The sequence below is a fragment of the Triturus cristatus genome, chromosome 4_1 (genome assembly GCF_964204655.1).
Source record: "Triturus cristatus chromosome 4_1, aTriCri1.1, whole genome shotgun sequence".
NCBI classification, from domain to species: Eukaryota; Metazoa; Chordata; class Amphibia; order Caudata; family Salamandridae; genus Triturus; species Triturus cristatus.
The window spans coordinates 341,399,825-341,423,269 of NC_140585.1; the positions used below are offsets into that span (position 1 = coordinate 341,399,825).

General features: G+C 45.7%; 1 protein-coding gene across 1 annotated transcript in view; it reads right to left on the bottom strand.

The window, feature by feature from the left end:
- Positions 1–23,445, bottom strand: part of LOC146854917 (potassium voltage-gated channel subfamily KQT member 1-like) — an 879,265-nt gene that overhangs the window by 714,071 nt on the left and 141,749 nt on the right. The gene's annotated exons all lie outside the window — the stretch shown is intronic.

Consider the following 23,445-nt stretch of genomic DNA (forward strand, 5'->3'; position numbering starts at 1 on the left):
TGCAGATGTCGCAGTCCAGTTCGCAAAGCACTTTGCTTCCAGTGCTGCCCGCCCAGACCACGCATCATCGCACGGTACGCACACGCTGTGTGCTTCAGGTACTACTAATTCACTGAACCATGAATCATCGCCACGTAGCTGTGCACCCATCCTGACCGCTGCCTCCGCCCTACACTGGGGTTACACAGTTCACAATTCAAGATTAGTAGCGATGCAAATTGTGTAAGACACTATAATGGGTTAAGAAGACCACATGCTCCCAATCTGTGCCGCTCAAGTCAACGTCACCTGCCAGTGGGCCTTTGCTGACCGCTGCCTCCGGCCTACACTGTGGAAGACCGATGACACTTGGTGCCAACTAACCCTGTTCAACACAAGCCGATCCCACATGTGTAAGTGTGTCCTGAGTCCTGAATTGCAGCGAACACAGCACCAGACTCCCTTCGATCAGTGAGGGGTATTTCCATATGGAAGGCCGGCGACACGTGGTGCCACTGAACCCGCTCTACGCAGGCCGGTGGGGCCACCAACGTATGCACGTGGCTGTAGGCCCTTGCTCACCGCTACCTCTGGCCTACGCTGTGGAAGACCGGCGACAAATGGTGCCACTAACCGTCTTCAACACAAGCCGATCCCACATGTGGAACTGTGTCCTAAGTCCTGAATGGTAGTGACCCTAACTCCGTGAGATAACCACAGCACCAGACTCCCTTCGATCAGTGAGGCATATTTCCATGTGTAACGGCAGCAACACGTGGTGCCAATAACTCTGTTCAACACAAGCCGAACAATCCCACATGTGGATCTGTGTCCTGAGTCCTGAATGGCAGTGACCCCAAGTCCATGGCAGCGACCACAGCAGCATACTCCCTCTGATTAGTTAGGCATATTTCCATATGCAACAGCGGCGACACGTGGTGCCAATAACTCTGTTCCAACACAAGCCGAACAATCCCACATGTGGAACTGTGTCCTGAGTCCTGAATGGCAGTGACCCCAAGTCCATGGCAGCGACCACAACAGCATACTCCCTCTGATTAGTTAGGCATATTTCCATATGCAACGGCGGCGACACGTGGTGCCAATAACTCTGTTCAACACAAGCCGATCCCACATGTGTAACTGTGTCCTGAGTCTTGATTGGCAGTCACCCCAAGTCGGTGGCAGCGACCACAGCACCACACTCCCTTCGATCAGTGAGGCATATTTTGATATGCAAGGACGGCAACACGTAGTCCCACTAACCGTCTTTAACACAAGTCGATCCCACATGTGTAACTGTGTCCTGAGTCCTGAATAGCAGTCACCCCAAGTCTGTGGCAGCGACCACAGCACCACACTCCCTTTGATCAGTGAGGGGTATTTCCATATGCAACTACAGACTCCAGTAGGCAACTAACTATCACAGTCCTACACCCTACATATTATCCTTTTAGCATCCTCGCTTCAAGAATGTTTTTTTAGATCAGTCATAGCTTTACTACAATGACCAAATTAATCTTCAAATGCAAACTAACAACTAACTAGCAGTCTACACTACAGGCAGTACAGCTCGCAATTCCAATTTTAAATGCTAATTTCTAACAAGATTATACTCAGAAAATACAACACTTCATCAATGTATTCTATACTTATTTCATCTTTTCATCATACGCCTACACTGCACTCAGTAGGGCTCACAATGAAAATTATTTCTTCATTCATTAACTACAGAGTCCACTACGCAAGTAACTATTACAGGCCTCAAATCTACATAATATCCTTTTAGTATCCTTTCTTCTTGAACATTTTTTATATCAGTTATAGCTTTAGTACGGCATGTGCTGGTGCGGAGTACACAGGTCAGCGCAGGGGTGTGCCTATCCGGCAAGGGGAACAGGGTGTCTCGGACATGTCCAGGTACAGGAAGTGCGGTAAGTGTCTCTCTGTGTTCTGGTGTGGCCTGCCACAAAGGCTGCAGCACTCGAAGTTGTAAAGTGCCATGCACCACCTCCAAACGGCACTGTGATGGTGTAGTTTGAATGTAGCAGGACATGCGCGAATAGGCATTACAATAGTGTGCCGTACGAGTGCAAGAGATACAACAGCGCACCGTAGAAAAGTGCGAGGGCTCGTGGGAGGGAGAAGCAGCTGTTTGGCAATGTAACACAAAGTGAACTCGCCCATGTGCCACGTGCTTGGCATCTCATCCATGATAACCATGGTCACAGACATCCCACAACACCAACGACCGGCCTTTGTACACATCCTGTATGAATGCAGCGTGGTTTTCACTTCTATGCTCGTTCAGTGGTGTATTGTTAGCGGGTTGTGTGACTTGTGCTCCTTGTTGGTGTATTTCATTTTGGCCATTGTTTGTCTATACTTAATGGTGCATGTGTGCCATTCTGCCCATCTCCCCCGTCGCCCCACTCCCTGCTTCTTCCTCTTCCTGGTGCTGTTGTGTCTATAATTTTGTTGCAAAAACCAAAGGAAATGATGGACGGAGTGTTGAACATTGCAAGCACTCACCCCCAGTCAACTAATCTGGGTTTAATCCATCACCAGACATGGCCATATGCAAATCAGTCTGACCCTGTGCCTCATGGAAACAGTCCAGCCCGAACTGCCAAGCCATGTCTTCCCTGGACCGAAACAAGCTTCCTAGGACCGGTTTCTGGCATTTCAGCCGTCTTCAGCCAGGCTTGCTTGAATCCAGTGGCAAAGTGAGCAAGGGACTCACGTCTGAGCATACCCTGCCAACTTATGGCGAACAAAGCAAAAACCAAAGGAAATGATGGACAGAGTGTTGAACATTGCAAGCACTCACCCCAGTCAACTGATCTGGGTTTAATCCATCACCATTCTTTAGCCCACTCTGCAACCCCAGTTCAGACATGGCCATATGCAAATCAGTGTGACCCTGTGCCTCATGGGAACAGTCCAGCCTGAACTGCCAAGCCATGTCTTCCCTGGACCGGAAACAAGCTTCCTAGGACCGGTTTCTGGCATTTCAGCCGTCTTCAGCCAGGCTTGCTTGAATCCAGTGGCAAAGTGAGCAAAGGACTCACGTCTGAGCATACCCTGCCAACTTATGGCGAACAAAGCAAAAACCAAAGGAAATGATGGACGGAGTGTTGAACATTGCAGGCACTCACCCCCAGTCAACAGATCTGGGTTTAATCCATCACCATTCTTTAGCCCACTCTGCCACCCCAGTTCAGACATGGCCATATGCAAATCAGTCTGACCCTGTGCCTCATGGGAACAGTCCAGCCCGAACTGCCAAGCCATGTCTTCCCTGGACCGGAAACAAGCTTCCTAGGACCGGTTTCTGGCATTTCAGCCGTCTTCAGCCAGGCTTGCTTGAATCCAGTGGCAAAGTGAGCAAGGGACTCACGTCTGAGCATACCCTGCCAACTTATGGCGAACAAAGCAAAAACCAAAGGAAATTATGGACGGAGTGTTGAACATTGCAAGCACTCACCCCCAGTCAACTGATCTGGGTTTAATCCAGCACCATTCTTTAGCCCACTCTGCCATCCCAGTTCAGACATGGCCATATGCAAATCAGTCTGACCCTGTGCCTCATGGGAACAGTCCAGCCCGAACTGCCAAGCCATGTCTTCCCTGGACCGGAAACAAGCTTCCTAGGACCGGTTTCTGGCATTTCAGCCGTCTTCAGCCAGGCTTGCTGGAATCCAGTGGCAAAGTGAGCAAGGGACTCACGTCTGAGCATACCCTGCCAACTTATGGCGAACAAAGAAAAAACCAAAGGAAATGATGGACAGAGTGTTGAACATTGCAAGCACTCACCCCCAGTCAACTGATCTGGGTTTAATCCATCACTATTCTTTAGCCCACTCTGCCACCCCCGTTCAGACATGGCCATATGCAAATCAGTCTGACCCTGTGCCTCATGGGAACAGTCCAGCCCGAACTGCCAAGCCATGTCTTCCCTAGACCGGAAACAAGCTTCCTAGGACCTGTTTCTGGCATTTCAGCCGTCTTCAGCCAGGCTTGCTTGAATCTAGTGGCAAAGTGAGCAAGGGACCAGAAACCGGTCCTAGGAAGCTTGTTTCCGGTCTTGTTTCCGGTCTAATTTTGTTGCTCCACACATAAACACATGTAAAGAACAAATTAGAATAGTTCCTTGATTCTTTTAAGTTTCAAAACTTCTCTCTATTATTTTCTTTTTAATTTTCCACATAAACCATTTTTTTTTTTATATTCAACACCACATAGAAGTCAGAAGTGCAGCGTATTCTATCAACACACTTTCTAGAACATTCTACAACACGTGCCGGTTAAAAGTTCATTAATTATTTTAAACCTAACGATATTTTTTTGCAACATTTTCTCGAACATTTAACGGCACGTGCAGGTTAAAAGTTCACGATTGTTTTAAGTTCGAACAGTGCCTTCCAAATGCATGTAGCAGCTGTGGTTCAGTTGAGCACATTTTATCCTATGATATGAACTCCACGTTGAAACTGCTTTTTCTTAACCAATCACAAAGATGCTTTTCCACAAAACGAATGTGCACCCTACTTTTAAAAAAGAATGCTTTTCAACCCCCAATCACGTATCGTTTTGTATGGCAAAAAAAAATACTTCCCCATCTTTAAACATATCTCTTTTTCTACCAAGGAACTGCATGAGCTACAGACATCTTTCCATACCTTCCAACCATACCTTCAAAATGCTAGTGTGGATCGTAGGACATAGTTATATTTTCAGGTGCAAGAGGTATGCAGAACACAGATGTATTGACTTAGACCTAGGTTTTCAAAATGTGGACATTAAATGGTTTACACAGAGAAGATTGAAGTTGCACCAATTGCTACCTTTGGTTAAAAACTCTTTGCATCTTCCACACCCTGACCTCATGATTGTGCAGTGTGGTGGAAATGACCTAGGCACATTGACTGGGGTAGGTTTGGAAATGCTTATGAAGGACACCTTTGGGCACCCCAGCTCAACACCATGTGACTCTGGGCAATGGCTCACTTAATAGCTCACATAATTTCCACGTCGGCCTCGAGGGCCTTCAGACCCATAGGGGTGAGTAGTTTTACAAATACCGTATTGATTTGATATGCGCAAAGTTACCTTCGGACTCCCTGTATAACACCCCCTAAGCACCATACACAAGTTACAATGTTCAAAACAAAAGTTCCTCCGAGTAGGTATAACTACATGCTGGCACTACTTGACAGATGTGGCACAGCAGCCAGAGCACATGACTTCACAGCTTATGACACACAGTTTGGACTCACGCTTTCATCCCCGACTCCGGCATCACCTCAGCTTAGCACCATGAGACTCTAGACAATACTTCACATATTTTCTGTACCCCAGGACTTTCAAACCAGTAGGAGTCAGTAGTTCGTCCTAGTAGGTTTAAACACATGCTGACACTACTTCCACAGGTGTGTTGCAGTGGCCAGGGCACATGACTTCACACCATAAGACACACAGTTTATGCTCACGCTTTCCCTCAATAGCACACCCTAAACACCCCACAGAGGTTACAGTGCTCCTACCCTCCTCTTGCCACACACTTTTTGCCCTTTTTCCCCCTTATTCACTTCAACGTAATCACAAAATGGTGGCCAACACTTCCTAGTTGCAAACGCTCGCAGCGCTCGCAGCCAATCAGCAGCAAGCTCGTGCTCGTAACGCCTCAGCCAATGAGAAGGCAAATATCAATATCTGTAAATTTCGATATTTCTCAAAAACTACTGAATGAATTTACACCAAATTTGGGGTAATTCCGTTCACCCGTTCGACCTCGAGCCTTGTCTAAAGTTTCCTATGGAAATTAACATTGAAAAAACACGTTTTGGGACCCCCCTTTTTTTTGGCCCCCCCTTAACGAATCACCCCCAAACTTTCAACATAGGAGCTAATCTCAACAAAGAATTAGTTTTGAAAATTTCACGAAGATTCATCAATTGGCGCCAAAGTTATTGCAAATAGAATGTTGCCATTTTCCTATAGCAACTAGGTCCTAACTATAACTACCTACTATAGATATATATATATATATCAACGCTCCGTTTTCTTGATGAAATACCTTCAAGAAACAAAGCCCTCTCTGGGGTTTTTCTCATCTATACTCCTTTATTTTCGAGCAAACATGATGCGTTTTGGCATCCGCCTTATTCAAATGTTCGAATAGCGCGCCAAAAGGATGGTGCATATTTTATGAAACAACAAATCATCACATGACGCGTATAGACATCGACAGTAACAAAGGACATCAGCTTGTCTAGCTAGCATGGGCGCCATATTGGTGTGTCTCCCGATTGCATATAGCTATCCCCTATTGCAGGTTATGTTACTTGTCACAGGCATTAACGTTATTTTAACGCCCAATCAACATGTCAATCGCTTGTTAGATAATCAAAATGCATCACACCAGAGTTTTTTATATAAACCAATATTGACAATATTCGTCTTGTTGTTTTCAGGTGAAATCATACATTTAAAATAAAGCCATGTATTGGCTTTAATTAACATATAATTTTCACTCGCAAAATTCCCTCTAAGCATCCTTATTGAGCCGTGTATCGGCCTGTAAAATGTAGTCACCTTCACAATAAATATATATCAGACATTCAATTTTGGTTAAAAAACTCATTCTCCTCTTCTAAGGTAGTGGAACATATTTCAAATTTAAATTTAAAGAATCCATAGACTGTATATTTCATAAATTTCAGTCATTAACCACAGATATTTTTACAGTTATATACATATAGACTAATACATCTAATCCCCTAAATGTTTTGCCAATTCTTCACCACAGTTCATCCCTTTCGGTATTTTCATCTGCAGATCAATTATGTATCTTGACTCTAGCCTTCTTAATCTGAGCACTCAATCACCTCCTCGCATGCTGGGCGGAACTTGATCAATTCCAAAATAACGCAGTAGATCCCTATTAGTGCCATGTTCTTCTGCAAAATGCCTAGCCACAGGATACGTTGCATCCTTTTTGGCTATTGCCCGCATATGCTCAAGAATACGAATTTTTATGGGGTGGATAGTGCTTCCAATGTACCTTAGTCCAAATGGACATATCAAACAATACACTGCAAAGGCGGTATTACATGTCAAGAATTTATTTCTAGTTCTAGGTCTTTTTAATTCTGGTACATTATATGTGAGGGTTCTTTTACTGCTGTGACATGCCTTGCATTTACCGCAGGGGTAAAATCCCTTCATTTCCTTAAGGGTGCCTGCTGCATTGGATTTAACCCCCAAGTGACTAAGTACTAGGCAATCTCTCAATGATCTTGCTTTTTTAAAAGTTATTTGAGGTGTTACAGGTATGTCAGACCCTATTGCATTATCTTTCTTAAGATATGCCAATTTCTTTTCAATATTATTCTGAGATCATTTACATTATCTGAGAAAGTGGTTATCATCCTGAACTGTGTTACTTTAGCATCTTTCTGTCCCTTTTCCTTTTCTTTCAATAAATTTTCTGTTGAGGTGCATTCAACCCTTTGTAAAGTGGTTTTCAGCAAATTTTCATCGTACCCTCTCTTTCTGAATCTGTCTTGACTGGCTCATACTGCAATTTTGAAATCCCTCACCTCCGTACTGTTTCTTTTCAGTCTTAAAAACTCCCCATAGGGAATAATTTTTATCAGTTTGGGGGGGTGATTACTTTTAGCATGTAAAATTGAGTTGCCAGCCGTAGGCTTGCGAAACAATGACATACTGGGTTTTCCCTCAATAACGCTAACTTTTAGATGCAAGAAATTGACTTTTTCCAAACTGACCTCCCCACTGAACTTTAAGTTGATATTGTTGTTGTTTAAATGATCAATGAATTTCAAAGATGATTCTGTAGTCTCTCTCCAGACTATACACACATCATCGATATATCGATGCCAGGATAGTACATTGTTCATCCATTCATCATTCTCAGGCGACCTGGACACCTGCTTCTCCCACAAGCCAACGAACAGGTTCACATAGCTGGAGGCGAAGCAGGTGCCCATCGCTGTACCAGAAACCTGTCTGTAATATTCCTCTCCAAACACAAAAATGTTATTCTTGAGACAGAACTCAGTAAACTGCAACAGCATCTTGTTGTGTTCGGTAAACGTAAGTGGTCTTTTTGACAGAACATATCCTACAGCCTCTAGACCATGGTCATGATTAATGCAGGTATATAAGCTTGTAATATCTAAGACAATGAATGTGTATCCAATGTCCCACTACAGTGCTTCCATAAGACAGAGAAAATCCTTAGAATCTCTAATGTACGATGATTACTCAATAACAAATTTAAACAAAAAAGGGTCAATGAAAATGGACAGATGTTCAGTCAACCTCCCTTGTGAAGACACTATAGGTCTGCCCAGTGGTTGTACACAGGTCTTGTGGATTTTGGGGATGTGATATAACATGTAGGAACAATTGGATTGAGGCATCTAATAAACAAATATTAATCAGTGTTCAACATCATTTGGTCATACAATATTTTTATTAGGTCATGATATCTGTGTACACTTTCCTGAAACGTTTCTTTGGTTATTTTCTTATAGCAAGTCTCGTCCGAGAGTTGTCTATATGCTTCAGTACAATATTGCTCTCTCGTCTGGAGAACAACGTTGCCACCTTTGTCTGAAGGTTTGCATACGATTGATTCATCTTTTTGCAGATTAATCAAGGCCTTCTGTTTTTTTTTATTTATTTATTTGGTGTTTTCTATGGCGCGAACATGACCCTGCGTAGGGTATCAGAGCACTTTAAAATTGCATTTCCAAAACCAAAACCATTTATGTTTCCAAGTCATCAGTTATTGTACCATGATTAGAACTAAACATTGAGCTTAATATACATATATAAAATCTCACAAAGAGTTAATTATCGATGAGAGGTAGCAAGAATACGATCATGACAGGTCCGTAGACAGTAGCTAGACTGTTGAAAATTAAGGGAGATATTTCCTCATATAGAACGATTTTGCTTCTTTTTTGAATGCCGCAATGGATGGGATTCTTCTAATGTTAGGCGGGAGAGATTTCCAGATTCTAGGAGCTGCACCGGAGAATGCTCGGTCATAAGATCTTTTCTTACAAAAGCGAGCCGGTTTCAGTAGTAGGTCTGCGTGGCTCCTGGAGAACCGGCACCCCCCTTATAGAGTGAGTTCCTGGGCTAGGTAACCTGGTGTTTTGTAATGTATTGCTTTGTGAGTGATGCATGCCAACTTGAATTGAACTCTTGTTTCGAAGGGCAACCATTTGAGTGCTTTCAAATGAGGGGAGATATGGTCGAATTTTTGGGATCCACATATTAGTTTTGTGGCTGCATTAATACAAGCTTTCAGTGGGGCTGTTGAGATCTTGGGTAGCCCGGCCAGAGTTGTACATCCATACTCTATCCTTGATATGACCAATGCCTGAACTGCTGTTTTGAGATCTGTCTTATTTAAGAATGGTTTTAGTTTTTAAGGTAGCTTAAATGGAACCGGGCATTTTTTGCTATCGTGTTGATATGTGCTAACATGTTCAGATTTTTGTCCAGTATAATTCCCAAGGATTTAGTAGAGTCAACAATCTTCGGAGTACACTTTAAAGCTGTGATTAGGTTGGTCCAATCTACTATATTTGATGTGCTTTTCTGGGGCGTAATCAGCAGGAATTCGGTTTTATGAGGGTTAAGCTTCCGGTGGTTGATGGTTAGCCATTGGAGGGTTCTCATTAGTGCCTGGTTCATGGTACTTATCTCTTCTGTCGATGTGACTTTGATGTACAGCTGAGTGTCATTTGCGTACATGTGGAAAGAAATGTTTGCTTTTTGTAATACATCCGTGAGAGGTTCTACGTATAGATTAAATAACGCCGGAGATAGCGTTGACCCTTGCGGAACTTCAATTGTATTTCTGGTTGAACCTGACAATGCTTGGTTGACTATTAATTTTTGTGATCTGTTCTCAAGAGAGGAACTAAACCATTTTAGGACTGTTCCCTTTAGCCCCATTCTGTTTTTCATGTGATCCAGTATATTAGCATGGTTTACCATGTCGAAAACCGCCGAAAGGTCCTGCAGGATTAGGAGACATGTTTCGTTATGGTCGAGGGCAAGTAATCCGTCATCCACGATGTGCAGAATTGCTGTTTCTGTGCCATGGTTTGGTCTGAATCCTGATTGGAAGTCATTTAACAGATTGAATTCCGAAATGTGAAGGCTCAATTGATGTTGCACACATTTTTCCAGGACTTTGGCTAGTATGGGAATGTTTGTTTCTGATCTGAAATTGTTGGGATCAGAGGGCTTCTCTTTTGGTTTTTTAGGTCTCGCGCCTAGCGTTGCAGTGCGCAGCACTGCCCGCACAGCGAGAGACATCTTGTACGAGGTTTCCAAATCGCCCTAGGAATCGCATACGCTCGTGCATGTGCTTTTCCTTTTGGGCCACGCTATTGGCCTTTGCGTGCGTCTTTTTATTAAAGACATCACGCAATTGGCCAAAGTTGGGCGCATTGATCCACCCATGGCCTATTGGTGTCTATTACGCGCACCGCCGGCCATGTGGTTTCAATTATCGTGCCCAGACATGGGCGTGATAATTGAAACCATGTTTTGCTGTGGCGCGCGCGCCCCACTCGCGGGTGTGTTTGTTTTACCATAGTGATCGCTTTCGCAATCGCTTTCACTACCGCTTGGTTTTGTTTTACTGCCACCTCACTCCAACTACTTTTTTTTTCCACCGCACCCATATTTTGACCTCTGGAAAAAAAATTCTAAATAGATTCGGGATGTGTTTTTTGATGGGGGGTGACAAAGCTTAGTGTATGTTTTTAATAAGAGGGGCTGTATAAACGGTAGAGATAGGATAACGGGGGTATATATAATCGCGGGCGAAGTTCTGGTGAACATGAGCACTACAAGGAAGAAAGACTTGCGCATGCTTTAATCTCCATCGGACACTGTTGCATGCAACGTGATATGAAAACAGGCATCCTGCAGCTGCCTATTCTCGGCTTATATCCGAAAGACGTGTTGGAAGCCGTAGCTTGACATGTGGTCTTTGCTTATCAAATTATTGTGACTTCTTCACACAGGTGCATTTATGCTTATGCAAAGTAAGTGTGACAGTTATGGGCAAAAAAAATCAAATTATCCACCACTCGATTACTCACCTTAAGCTCTGCCTGAAGCTCAGGGGCTAGGCTCAGCACTAGCAGGTAGTGTGCGTATGCTGTACCAAAGTCTCCCTCGGTTAAGCAGTGCCCAGCGCTATTCAAGGAGCTCGACACCAACGCCTCTCGGCCACGGGAGAGAGCCGAGGGCTGCAAGATGCAAAGCTGCATGAGCTACCAGCCGGCAGTGCAGTGGCTGTTACAGGAACGGCATCTGATGGTAGAAACGCACGGGAGGCAGCGTCAGATATCTCGGATTTTACTGTCATGCCACAGAGAGGAGCAATGCTTAGGGAAGTGGAGCGCAACAGGGAGGGTCTGAACTCCAACACAGCAGCCATCTTGGAACTGTGGTGGGACGGAAAAGGATAATTTATTAGCGCGCATAGGCTCTGCTTAGTGCACAATAACGTTGTTACCAGAGTGGGTATTTTGCAATCATAATTTTTCATACTTTAAAAATATGCTTTGCTAAGAATTGAAGCACCTTCCAATATTTGTGCATGTATGAAGCTGCTCTGCTCGTTAATTAAAACATATGTTTGCGGTTTCTGTGTCTGTTGTGCGGAAATAACACCTCTCCTACTTTTAGGAGATCAAAGAACAACATTTGCAGCTGTATCGTCTACGTACAAGCGCAAATCAGCAACAACGCGATGCACAAACATGATCTCCTCCCCTTTACTGATGCACAGCAGCCTCTGTGGTGGGTTCGAGGAAGGCGCCAACCTACATCTGACCTGTCAAAATCGGAACCAACTTTAACATACTTTAGAGCTGTTTTTAACCTCATGCGTTCTACCCCTTATCCCCTTTGAATGTATTTATTTATGCATATTTGTATAGCGCGGACATTACCCAAAGGTGTAAAAGTGCATTACTGACCGGGCACGAGTCGAGGGTACACGCGGGTAGACAGCGTCTACCAACTAGTTTCTCAGGTTGGACGCCATCTACCCTGCCAAGCAGTTGGCCCCTCAGAAAAACGGGTTAGTGAATTCCTGTGCAGTTGTATAATAAAACTGGTTCTTGTTTTCAGTCATCCTTGTGACAGAGGCCACATCTACCCAGTCATTACCGGTCGCTTCTGCAATGTTTTACGGGCGGCAATGTGCAGAGGGGTGTACTTGTGTGCACGTGATGTGCTGTGCCACATGTGTGCATGCGCTCCATACTAACCAGGGGGAAACTGCCAGAGGCCACATCTGCCTGTTAATTCCTGGTCGCTTTTGCGTTCACTGTCTCGTATGTGCCTTTTTCCATCTCCATAATTAGAAGGAACAACGGTCCCATTCACAAAGGAATAAATAAAATACTGCAATTAATACAATGAGAAATCGGGTTTATGTTTAAAGTCAATGCAAGGAATATTGGTCAATGTGAAACAATTGTAAAACAGCAAAAATAACAAAACAGTGAGTGAGTTTAACTGTGGCAGGGTAAAAAGGGAAATCAGCCGATTTCCAAAACCCAGGCAAGTGACTTTAAAAGGTGACTTTTTTAGTGCAGATAAATAGGCAGTAACAAAAAGTCAAGTAAGCATCTCATACTCCAATAGTTGTATAACAGATTTAAAAGAGTTTAGAGATGGTTGTCGACGACGTTTCGATCCCTGTGGCAATAGTGGGATCTCTTTAGGACAGGTAGATGACAGAAATGCCTGGGAAGTTAGCCTGGGTCGGTGAGGGAAAGAGAAAAGCGAGAGGGGGAGACAAGGGGAGAAAATATATCATAAATAGGTATGGGGATAAAAACGATAGGAGGGTAAAAAAGGGGGCTCAAGACGATTGAAGTGACGTGCTCAAGGTAATATGCAAGAGTGGGGAGAAGAGAGAAAGGAAGAATTGGTATGAGGATAGAGACGAAGGAGGGTAAAAAGGGGTCAAGATGACTATGGTATAGCGAGAGGAAGTGGAGGTATGAAGAATCTACAGGGAAAGAGAAATAATAGAGACCAGAGAAAAGCTTGGGGGAAGAGAAGATGGAGTAGTGGATCCAAAGATGTCCCAACTGGAAGGTGGAGCTACCAGGCGGTGAAGGAGGGAGAAGGTGCTGAGAATGGGAAGTGGAGCGGGGGCAGAATTAAAGGGGACAGAATGCGTGAGAAAAGACTTACAGTAACGGCGCCAAAATTGACAACCCGGCAAAATCCAAAGGGTGTAGTGACCACACGGGGTCAAGGGGGAAAGTGGCAGATGCTGGAGGTGCGGGTACGGCGGGTAGTAGGTGGCTGTGGGGACGGAAGCTCACGGGAGAAGCAACGGAGGATCCTCAAGTCCCGAACGAGGCGGGAGTCCAAAGGAAGGTTGCGTGTTGAATGTGCGGTGTCCCTGCAGGGAAAAGCAGGGACAGAGTGAGGAAATTGCCGATGCGGGAGCCACCGACACGAAGGAGGGAGCGCTAGGGCTGAAAAAAAGCTTACCGGGTAATTTAAAGCGGAGCGGAGATCCGCGGTGCGAGTGCTCGAAGTACTGGAATCAGTCTGGTTAGTGCGGAGGCTCGTAGAATGCGAGCAGGTCGAAGTAACCGGGAGGGGGCGGAAGAAGAAATAGGAACGCCCATTAGTGGCAAAAGAAGAGGGACAACAGTCGAGGAGGTATAGAGGCGGCCATGATGGAATGGTAGAGAGGGACCATAATAGAGGTGGTCATAAGGGAAGGGGGAAGGAAAGAGTGAAGGAAGCCAGAGTAATTCGTGATGCAGGACGGTAATTGTATTAGAAGGAGGAGGGGGTCAGTGAGGTTGGATTGGAGGAAGATGGAGAGAGCTGAAGGGAGTGGGCGAAAGGTCAATGCAGGTGAGAATGGGGAGGGGAGGCAGGGGGAGCCAGAAGCAGGACAAGATCAATCGTGTTGGATTGCAAAATAAAGGGAGGAAGTTTAAAAATAAAAATAAAAATAAAATTGAAAGAAGGAAACGGGTAGATCACTGAGGGGGGAGAAAGGCGTGCAGGAGCAGAGGGGAATGAAGGAGGGGGCAGGAGGGATGAGAGGGCAAGGGGTAAAAGGGCACAAGCTCTTAGAAGGCAATCAAGGAATAAAGGAACAAGTTAAAGCAGATTAGACCAATCCTCCTGACGGTTCAGTCCTGTGTGGAGGCTGTCAGTACGAATTATCCATTTGAGTGCTTCCTTGTTGAGAACAGCAGCAATGTTCATATTTCTTGAGGATTGTAGGATCACACTAATAACTTGCCATTTCATGTCGTCCTCAGTGTGATTCAATTGTGTGAAGTGTTCGACAAGAGGCGCATTAACAGTTTTGCAACGGATCCGGCTTCTATGTTGGCAAATCCGGATTCTAATCTTCTGTGTTGTTTGTCCCACATAAATCAGATTACACGGACAGCTTATAGCATATATAACATTAGTGGTATTGCAATTGGAGAAATGACTAAGGGTGATGTTAGTGTTAGCATGCACACATTTTTTAGTGTCCAATGTGAACCTAAAAACACTGCAGCCAGCACATTTGAAATGTCCTACTAAAGGCGGTAGATTACAGAAGGTTCTGAGGGTCGAGTCCCTTTTGGCTTCAGGGAGAGTAGCCCTAACCAAATGGTCTTTAATACTCTTGATTTTTTTTTAAAGCAAAAAGAGGGCATTCTATTTTAAGGTTGCCAGCATTTAATGTGGGTCAATGTTTGAGGATACATTTTTTCACTGTGTTGGAAATCGGTATAAATGTAGTGACACATACAAGTTTTTCGTCATTTTTCTTTTCTTTGGGGGTAAGTAGAATCTCCCTAGGGCAATACCAGGCTCTTTTTAGTGATCTCTTCACTATTATACGTGGGTAGCCTCTGCTGGTCAATTTCTTTAATAGCAGGTTGGCTTCCGAAAAATAGTCTTGCTTAAAGAAGCAGTTGTGCCGTACGCGAAGAAACTGTTTTCCATCTCCATGGCGCTTTCACTTCAGCGCATCGCGGCAGTTTATTTTTTCATACGTGCCTTTTTAGATCTTCTTGGCCCTTCACTTTACCTAATCACGGTGCTTCATTTTGGGTGTGTGGCTTCTTAAATCTTCATAGCGCTTTCGCTTTAACAGCATTAAGCATGGTTTCAAGTCGACTCATGGTACAGTTCTGGCTGCTGTTTTCTCTCACCTACCTATATAAAGCACTCTCAAAACCTGCAGTCATATTAGCACTATCGCATATATAAATACAATACCTCCCATACTATGCACGGGGAAACAGACAGAGGAGACATCTACTCTAGACAGTACACACAACTGCTACCTACTCCTCTCGCCACCACCAGTTATTCTTACATACCAGTTGTAAATCCACATACTTAGTACACTATAAAGTGCTGCAGTTATTTCTATTTACATACATTCACAACACTACGAACAAAAACATATTAGGAAGATATTGTAATTTCAATGCCAATAGCTCTAAATCTAACAAATGCGAGACCTGTTGCAATGCAAATGCTTGCTTAAGAGTGGAGTGACTTGCCCAGTTTTTAGGCAGACCGGTGTTTGGCCTTGTGTCAACGAAGCATTGATGATCTTTGTCCATGACGGGATGAGCAGATGGTTTATACAAGACCAACACTTTGCAGGTAAAGGATCGTTATAGTCATTGTTAGGTTTAGTGGTCGAAATGATCTTTGCAATGTCTAGTTCACTTACAGGCTTAAATACTGACCATCGAGCATTGTTTTTTGGTTTTTCTAATTCTAGTTGAAACTGATGTTCCTCTAAGGTACTCTTAGCACTTTCAAGGTCTTTGGCTGTTTTTTTGAGCTCCCCCTCCAATTAATTTGCTTTGACTGTAAAGAAGGAGGAGAAATCTTCACTATTTAAAATTGTTTTTATAGTGGCTGGTGCCAATTTGGCAGATTTATTGGATTGATATTTAAGTAGATCGAATAGTTTCCTTGGTCTGTTTATTGCATTATCCAGTTGTTTCCTGAAGAAGTCTTTTTTTGACTTTAGAATGCATTTATTGTAGGCTTTCCTGGACTGTCTCAGTTGGGTTAAGTGGGGCGATGAAGGGTATTGTTGCCATTTTCGCTCTGAAAGTCTCAATGAACGCCTTTCTTCATTAAGGGCACTATTAAACATGGGTTTTTGTCTTTGTCAGTGATCCTTTTGAATTTTAAAGGGGCTATGTCCTCAATAATGCTCGACATTGTCTTGTTATAGTGCTTCGTGAGGTCACTGACGTCAACCATGCTCTTAGGTGGTTGCAATTCTATTTCATAGCGAGCTGCAACATTATCCATATTGATTCCTCTAGTGTCACGAGTCCATTTTTTGGGCTTAATCAATCAATCAATCAATCATGGCATTTATATCGCGCACTACTCACCCGGAAGGGTCTCAAGGCGCTTGGGGAGGGGGGGGTCTGCTACTGCTCGAACAGCCAGGTCTTGAGCTGGTTCCTGAAGGCGAGGTGGTCCCGGGTCAGCCGCAGGTGGACCGGTAGGGAGTTCCATGTCTTTGCCGCCTGGTAAGAGAAGGATCTTCCTCCGGCGGTGGCTCTCTGGAAGCGGGGGACGACGGCGAGGGCGAGGTTCGCGGATCGTAGCTGGCGGGTGGGCGAGTAGAAGGTCAGGCGGTCGTTGAGGTACCTTGAGCCCAGGTCGTGGAGGGATTTGTGTGCGTGGGTGAGGAGTCTGAACGTGATCCTTTTGTTGACCGGGAGCCAGTGCAGGTCTCTGAGGTGGCTCGAGATGTGGCTGCGTCGAGGGATGTCCAGGATGAGTCGGGCGGAGGCGTTCTGGATGCGCTGGAGTCTCTTCTGTAGCTTGGCTGTTGTTCCGGCGTAGAGGGTGTTTCCATAGTCCAGTCTGCTGGTGACGAGGGCCTGGGTGACTGTTTTCCTCGTCTCGGTCGGAATCCATTGGAAGATCTTGCGGAGCATGCGGAGTGTGAGGAAACAGGATGAGGAGACGGCGTTGACTTGTCTGGTCATCGAAAGAGTGGAGTCCAGGATGAAGCCCAGGTTGCGTGCGTGATCCGTTGGTTTGGGTGTGGTGCCTAGGGCCGGGGGCCACCAGGAGTCGTCCCACGCGGAGGGTGATGGTCCCAGGATCAGGACTTCTGTCTTGTCCGTGTTCAGCTTTAGGCGGCTGTCTTTCATCCATTCGGCGACGTCTTTCATCCCTTCGCGGAGGTTTGCTTTGGCGGTGTCGGGGTCTCTGGTGAGGGAGAGGATCAGCTGGGTGTCGTCGGCGTAGGAGATGATGTTCAGGTTGTGTTGGCGAGCGATGGCCGCTAGAGGTTTCATGTAGATGTTGAAGAGCGTAGGGCTGAGCGATGATCCTTGCGGGACGCCGCAGATGATCGTGGTGGCCTCCGAGCGGTAAGGTGGCAGACGTACTCTCTGTGTTCTTCCGGAGAGGTATGAGGTGATCCAGTCTAGGGCCTTCCCTTGGATGCCGGTGTCGTGGAGGCGTTGTACTAGGGTGCGGTGACAGACAGTATCAAATGCAGCGGAGAGGTCTAGGAGGATGAGTGCTGCTGTTTCGCCGTTGTCGAGCAGGGCACGGATGTCGTCGGTGGCTGCGATGAGAGCGGTCTCGGTGCTGTGGTTGGTTCTGAATCCGGACTGTGACGGGTCGAGGGATCCGTTCGTCTCGAGGAAGGCGGCCAGTTGCTTGTTGACGACCTTTTCGATGACTTTGGCCGGGAAGGGAAGGAGCGAGATGGGGCGGAAGTTCTTGAGGTCGGTCGGGTCCGCTGTTGGTTTCTTCAGTAGGGCGCTGAGTTCGGCGTGCTTCCAGCTCTCCGGGAAGGTTGCTGTGTTGAAGGAGGCGTTGATGATGTCTCGGAGGTGGGGTGCGATGGTGGGGGCCACTTTGTTGAAGACGTGAGGGCACGGGTCGGTCGGGGATCCGGAGTGGATGGTGTTCATGATGCGAGTCGTGTCTTCAGGTGTCTTCAGGGGTCACCTCGGTCCATGTCCGGAGGATGGTGGCTGGGTGCGTGGGTTCGATCGGTGGGTGCGGGGGGTGAATGCCGAAGCTGTTGTGGATGTCGGCGACCTTGTGGTGGAAGTACGAAGCGAGGGAGTCGCAGAGGTCCTGTGAGGGGGCGATGTTGTTGTTGCCGGTGATGGGGTTGGAGAATTCCTTGACGATGTTGAAGAGCTCCTTGCTGTCATGGGCGTTCTTGTCCAGTCGTTCCTTCAGAGATTTCTTCTTGGTGGTGCGGATGAGCTGGTGGTGTCTGCGGGTGGCGAGTTTGAGGGCGGTCATGTTGTCGGCGGTCTTGTCGAGGAGCCAGGTCTTCTCCAGGGTGCGGCAGGCCTTCTTGGAGTCTTTGAGTTCGTCGGTGAACCAGGGGGCTTTCTTGCTTCTCGGCCTGATGAGTGGGTCCTTCAGTGGGGCGAGGTTGTCGGCGCTAGTGGACAGCCACTGTGTGAGGTTGCAGGCTGCTGTGTTAGGGTCCGGTGTCCTGCCGGGGGGGATCTGGCTGAGGGAGGTGGTGAGCTGGTCGGCGGTGATCTTGCTCCAGTTTCTGTGTGGAACCTGCTTCGGGTGGTGGTGGGCCGTGTTCTTTGCGAAGCTGAAGTGGACGCAGCTGTGGTCGGTCCAGTGGAGTGCGGTGGAGCGACTGAAGGAGACGTACTTGCTGGAGGAGAAGATAGGATCGAGCGTGTGTCCGGCTTGGTGCGTGGGGGTGTTGACCAGTTGCTTCAGACCGAGGTTGGCCAGGTTGTCCAGCAGGGTGGTGGAGTTGCGGTCGTTGTTGTTCTCCAGGTGAAAGTTGAGGTCCCCAAGGAGGATGTAGTCGGTGGAGTGGAGGGCGTGTGGGCTGATGAAGTCCGTGATGTCATCGCAGAACTGTGCCCGCGGTCCCGGGGGTCGGTAGATGAGGGTGCCTCTGAGGGTCGTCTGGGGGTCGATGTGGACCTGGAAGTGGAGGTATTCGGCAGCGCCGAATGTGTCGATGGACGCAGCCGAGATGCGAATGGTGCTCTTGTGTACGATGGCGATGCCTCCTCCGGTCTGGTTGATGCGGTCTCTCCTGATGATCTTGTAGCCGTCCGGGATGGCTATGGCGATGTCGGGGGCTGAGGAGGCGTTCATCCAGGTTTCCGTGAGGAAGGCGACGTCTGGGGATGCGGTGTCGAGGAGGTTCCAGAGCTCAACGGTGTGTCTGTGGACGGAGCGGGTGTTGAGTAGGATGCACTTCAGGTGGTTGCTGCTTCCGGTGCTGCTGGTGGGTGCGGTGCAGGATCGGAGGCAGGAGAAGTTGCAGGAGCGGCAGACGAAGGGTCCATGTGTGCGTCGAGGGGTCGCTCGGTAGCATCCGGGGGTTCGGGCGGTGTTGAGTGCGATGAGCGTGGCGAAGTCGTAGGTCCTGCAGGGGGGCTGGCGGGCGCGGGGGCCAGGGGGTCTGGCGCTGGGCGCGGTCCTGGCGCGGACGGGCGCAGACGGGCTTACCTTTGGCGCACCTTCGGCGCTCAGTCGGCGCTTAATAGGTTGTGAGGATATTTTGTTTTTTTATGAAGGGTATTTAGAAGGTAATGATGTGATGATCAGACCAATCGCACGGGGTAATTAAAATTTTATCGATAGCTTTTTCTTTAGCTATGATCCAATCTAAGGTAGAACCTTTGGAGTGGGTAGGAAGATGACATCCTTCGACCAGCGAGTGATCTTCCAGGATGGCTTTGAAAAGGGTGATCTGACTGTCAGTATAATCCTCCCAATGAAGATTGAAGTCTCCTAAGAAAATATCATTAGACTACAGATTAGAGTTGGCAGTGATGATTTCTATCATCTGGTCTATGAACTTGGTCTTTTTACCCGGGGGGGTGGTAGAATGCGTGGAGTTTACAGTTTTGGTTATCAGATGATCTTAAGGACACACCCAGATATTCAGAAGACTCTAAAGGGTCAGATTGTATTTTTGTGATGGTAATGTCTGATCTATGTATACAAGCAATGCCTCCTCCCGTTTTGTCACGTCGGTCTTGTCTCATAATACAGTAATTCGGGGGTACTAAAAGATCTAGGCATGGGGAAGTAGAGTCAGATAGCCATGTTTCTGTTAATATACTTACATCAATTTCTTGGTTTAGTATGAGGTCGGCTATGTCTGCAGCATGTTTTTTTGCTGACCGACAGTTGAGTAGTATGCAAATAATGTGTTTCTGTGAATGGATCATTGACGAGACAATCTTGTCGGGAATTAAAAAATTTTTTTTAGGTTGCTCAAATTTAGCCTTCTATTGTTAGGCTTAGAAGTTCTGCCAGCATTCATTGGGACTGTTTGAATATTGTTTTCACCTATCTTAGTGGGAGTAGTGGGGGTTGGTTCGTATGAAGACAGAAGGGTTTGGATCTCATTGTCTGTCAGATAGCTGAGTTACTTACGGGGGCGGAATATTCTGTTTGACACAGCCATTGGGGTAGAATGATGTTTAAATTGTGTTTCATGAATGGATTTCTGTGGAACCTCCATTTTTTAAAGCTATTTTTCTGATAAGCACAACAGATTCTTCATATCTCTAATAGCGAAAAGCATGGCTTTTTAAGCCTTGCTGGATTGCGAACTGAGATTATCAAATTCCCTATTTTGGTGAGGGGCTCTAATCTTTTCAGACTCTATTTTAGGTTGAGTAATGGTGAGAAGTTTTGTCAGTGCCCCTGTTGGAATGCTACCTTTTAATATCTCTGAAGGATAGGGACAACTGTTAAGTTGTTTTGTGCATGTTTCTTTGTGTCTAGAAACTGTTTTGCATTTCCCTGTGTCAGTCATATGCGTGCCTGTCCAGTTAACCTGGTCAAATACTGTTGATTCCAACCTACTAACTGTTCCCGGTAGAGGGTTGCGATCAGCGTTAGGGAATGGATAGGAGCTAGAGCCACTGTGGTTAGCAGTGGATAATGTAGCTATAGATAGATGTGGTCTGTTACTCCTATCATTAGAATTACTGGCTTCCTGATTCAGCTGTTGGTGCTCATTATCTTCCTATTTTGTTTTGTTAGCAATGTTAAAAGATCTTTGTTGACCGCTTCAGAGAATATGTCTATGGCGTCCAAAGTAAGTTGAGGTAGGAACTGGGAAGTTGGTTTAAACGGACTATTATCCTTTTCTTGTTCAATACCCACTTGTATTGTTCTTTGTACAATGTCCACAGCAGATTTATCTTGGCCGCTGTCATCTAATCTTAATGGCTCCATATCCTCAAGAGCTCCCAGATCTTCACCAGTCATTGCATCCGTTGTTCTATGTATGCTCTGTAGTTTCTTTACTTTGATAACATTGGGTTTTAATTTGAAGTATTTGTGTAACTTTAATTTTCTTATCATTTTAAAGAGGCCAATCCTTGTCTGGGTGCATTCAAATGTATTCGAGGGACAGAAAGTTAGACCCAACCTTAACACTTCTTCCTCATCAGCTGTTAGTATCTTTGGTGTTAGGTTGATGATAGTCAGATTCTCCACTTCCATTTCTACTTCAATTTCTTGCCCCTCTTGCTGCGTGTTACTCTTTCTAACACGTCGGGTCCTCTTATTCCAGCCACCCCTTCTGGTTGGTCTTTTGCCATCTCTGGGGGTTTGTTCTTCCCTCCTCTTAGCCATGTTTGGCGCATTAATCGGAATTCCTCCTGAAAAGGCGTGTTATATATATATCCCAGAAAGAAGTGACTAAAACAGATAGATTCACAAAAGAACAAAAATATATTTCCACTACAATGTTCCAGCTTTCACCTTCCTCAGGTAGTACAAGATGGTTTGCTCGGTGGCTGCACAGATGACACAGCTGAATTTTCAAAAAGCATCACGAGTGAAGATTACATTTGGAATGTGGAATCAAAGCAGTCCTGAGAGCTCTTGAGATATGAAGTAATCAGGTTGTATTGTCAGTAATTTTCAGTCCATCTGGATGCAGTGATTTTAAACGGTACATCCAGAAGTTTTCTCCGGAGTCCAGTAGTTCTTCCTTTGAGACATGTTCCACGGGCAAAATCTTCAAATCTGATAGTAAATAATCCACAAGGTTAAAATGATTGGCTACAGGTAGGTACATTTTCTTATTAATTATTGCCGATTTGCGGTTCCTGAATCGTGTACGGAGGTCATTCACTGTTTGGCCTACTTATTGTTTTTTTACAGCTTTGCCGTTGGCACTGAATCACATAAATAATGCATGTTGAGCGACATGTAAGATTCTGTCTTATTGCATAGGTCCTTCTCATAACAGAACTAGTTACTGATGATGTTTGTAAAAGGTATTCACACGTGATGCACCTTTTAGAGTCACAGCAATGAACCCCTGCATTTGTTACAGCTTGCTAGAGTCAGCTCTCACACTAAGCAACCGTAAATTTGGATCTCTGCGGTAAGCAATGACTGGCGGTTTTGGAAAAATCTTTTGCGACTTTTCACGAGTGGACAGTAAGGGAAATGTTTTGTGCATTATATTTCTGTAGTTGGGAGCTGATGGATGATAGTCAACTAAAAATGGAGTTCTGTCACTTTTGTTTCTGCCATTGGTACTCCAAATAAGTGCTTCTCTGGGTAACTGCAAAGACTTGTCAGTCTGTTGCTGTATGATATGCAGAGGATAGCCTTGCCTTTTAAATAATGTAAGAGACACACAATTGATGGACGGAATGCAGAACAAATCAAAACATTCACCCCCAGTCAAGAGACCTGGGTTAAATCCATCATTCTTTTGCTCACCATGCCACCCCAGTTTAGATCTGGCTATATGCAAATCAGTCTTGACTAACCCTGGGCGCGACACTACGCTTCGCCCACGTAGTGTACGTAGCGCTGCCTGCTTCGCAGTTTTCGAAGTAGGCGAAGCAGGCAGCGCCTACGCACACGCGAGGGCGAAGCGTAGCTGCCTGCCGCCCACCACCCGCCTCCCGCCCGCCCTACTTTTAAAAGCTAAAATAAATTTGTAATAAAGCAAATTAAAGGCACTTACCTGACGCGCGGCGTCTCCCGGGGCTCCCTCTTCCTGGTTTTCAATTTTCCTGACAAATGCGCATGCGTGGACGCCCGCGCATGCGCATTTCTTGCATTTCTCTCAGCCCGACGCGTTTCAGCCTATGCTTGGCTTTTTTCACGGTAAGTGAGACATCATTAGTTTCCACCATTTATCCCATTTTTTGCCTTAATGTGGCATTCTGGGAATTGTAGTGTACAATTATATTTGCAAACAATTAACAGCTAATCTTATATGTTTTACCCATTTGCCATATTTTTTCATAAATCATATATCATTGACATTACACGTTCTGGAATATATTTCACGTGATGTTCACATTTCACAAGTTTTATGGTATAGTACCAATTAATTACGCTTGCCTTTGTATGTTACGTGTT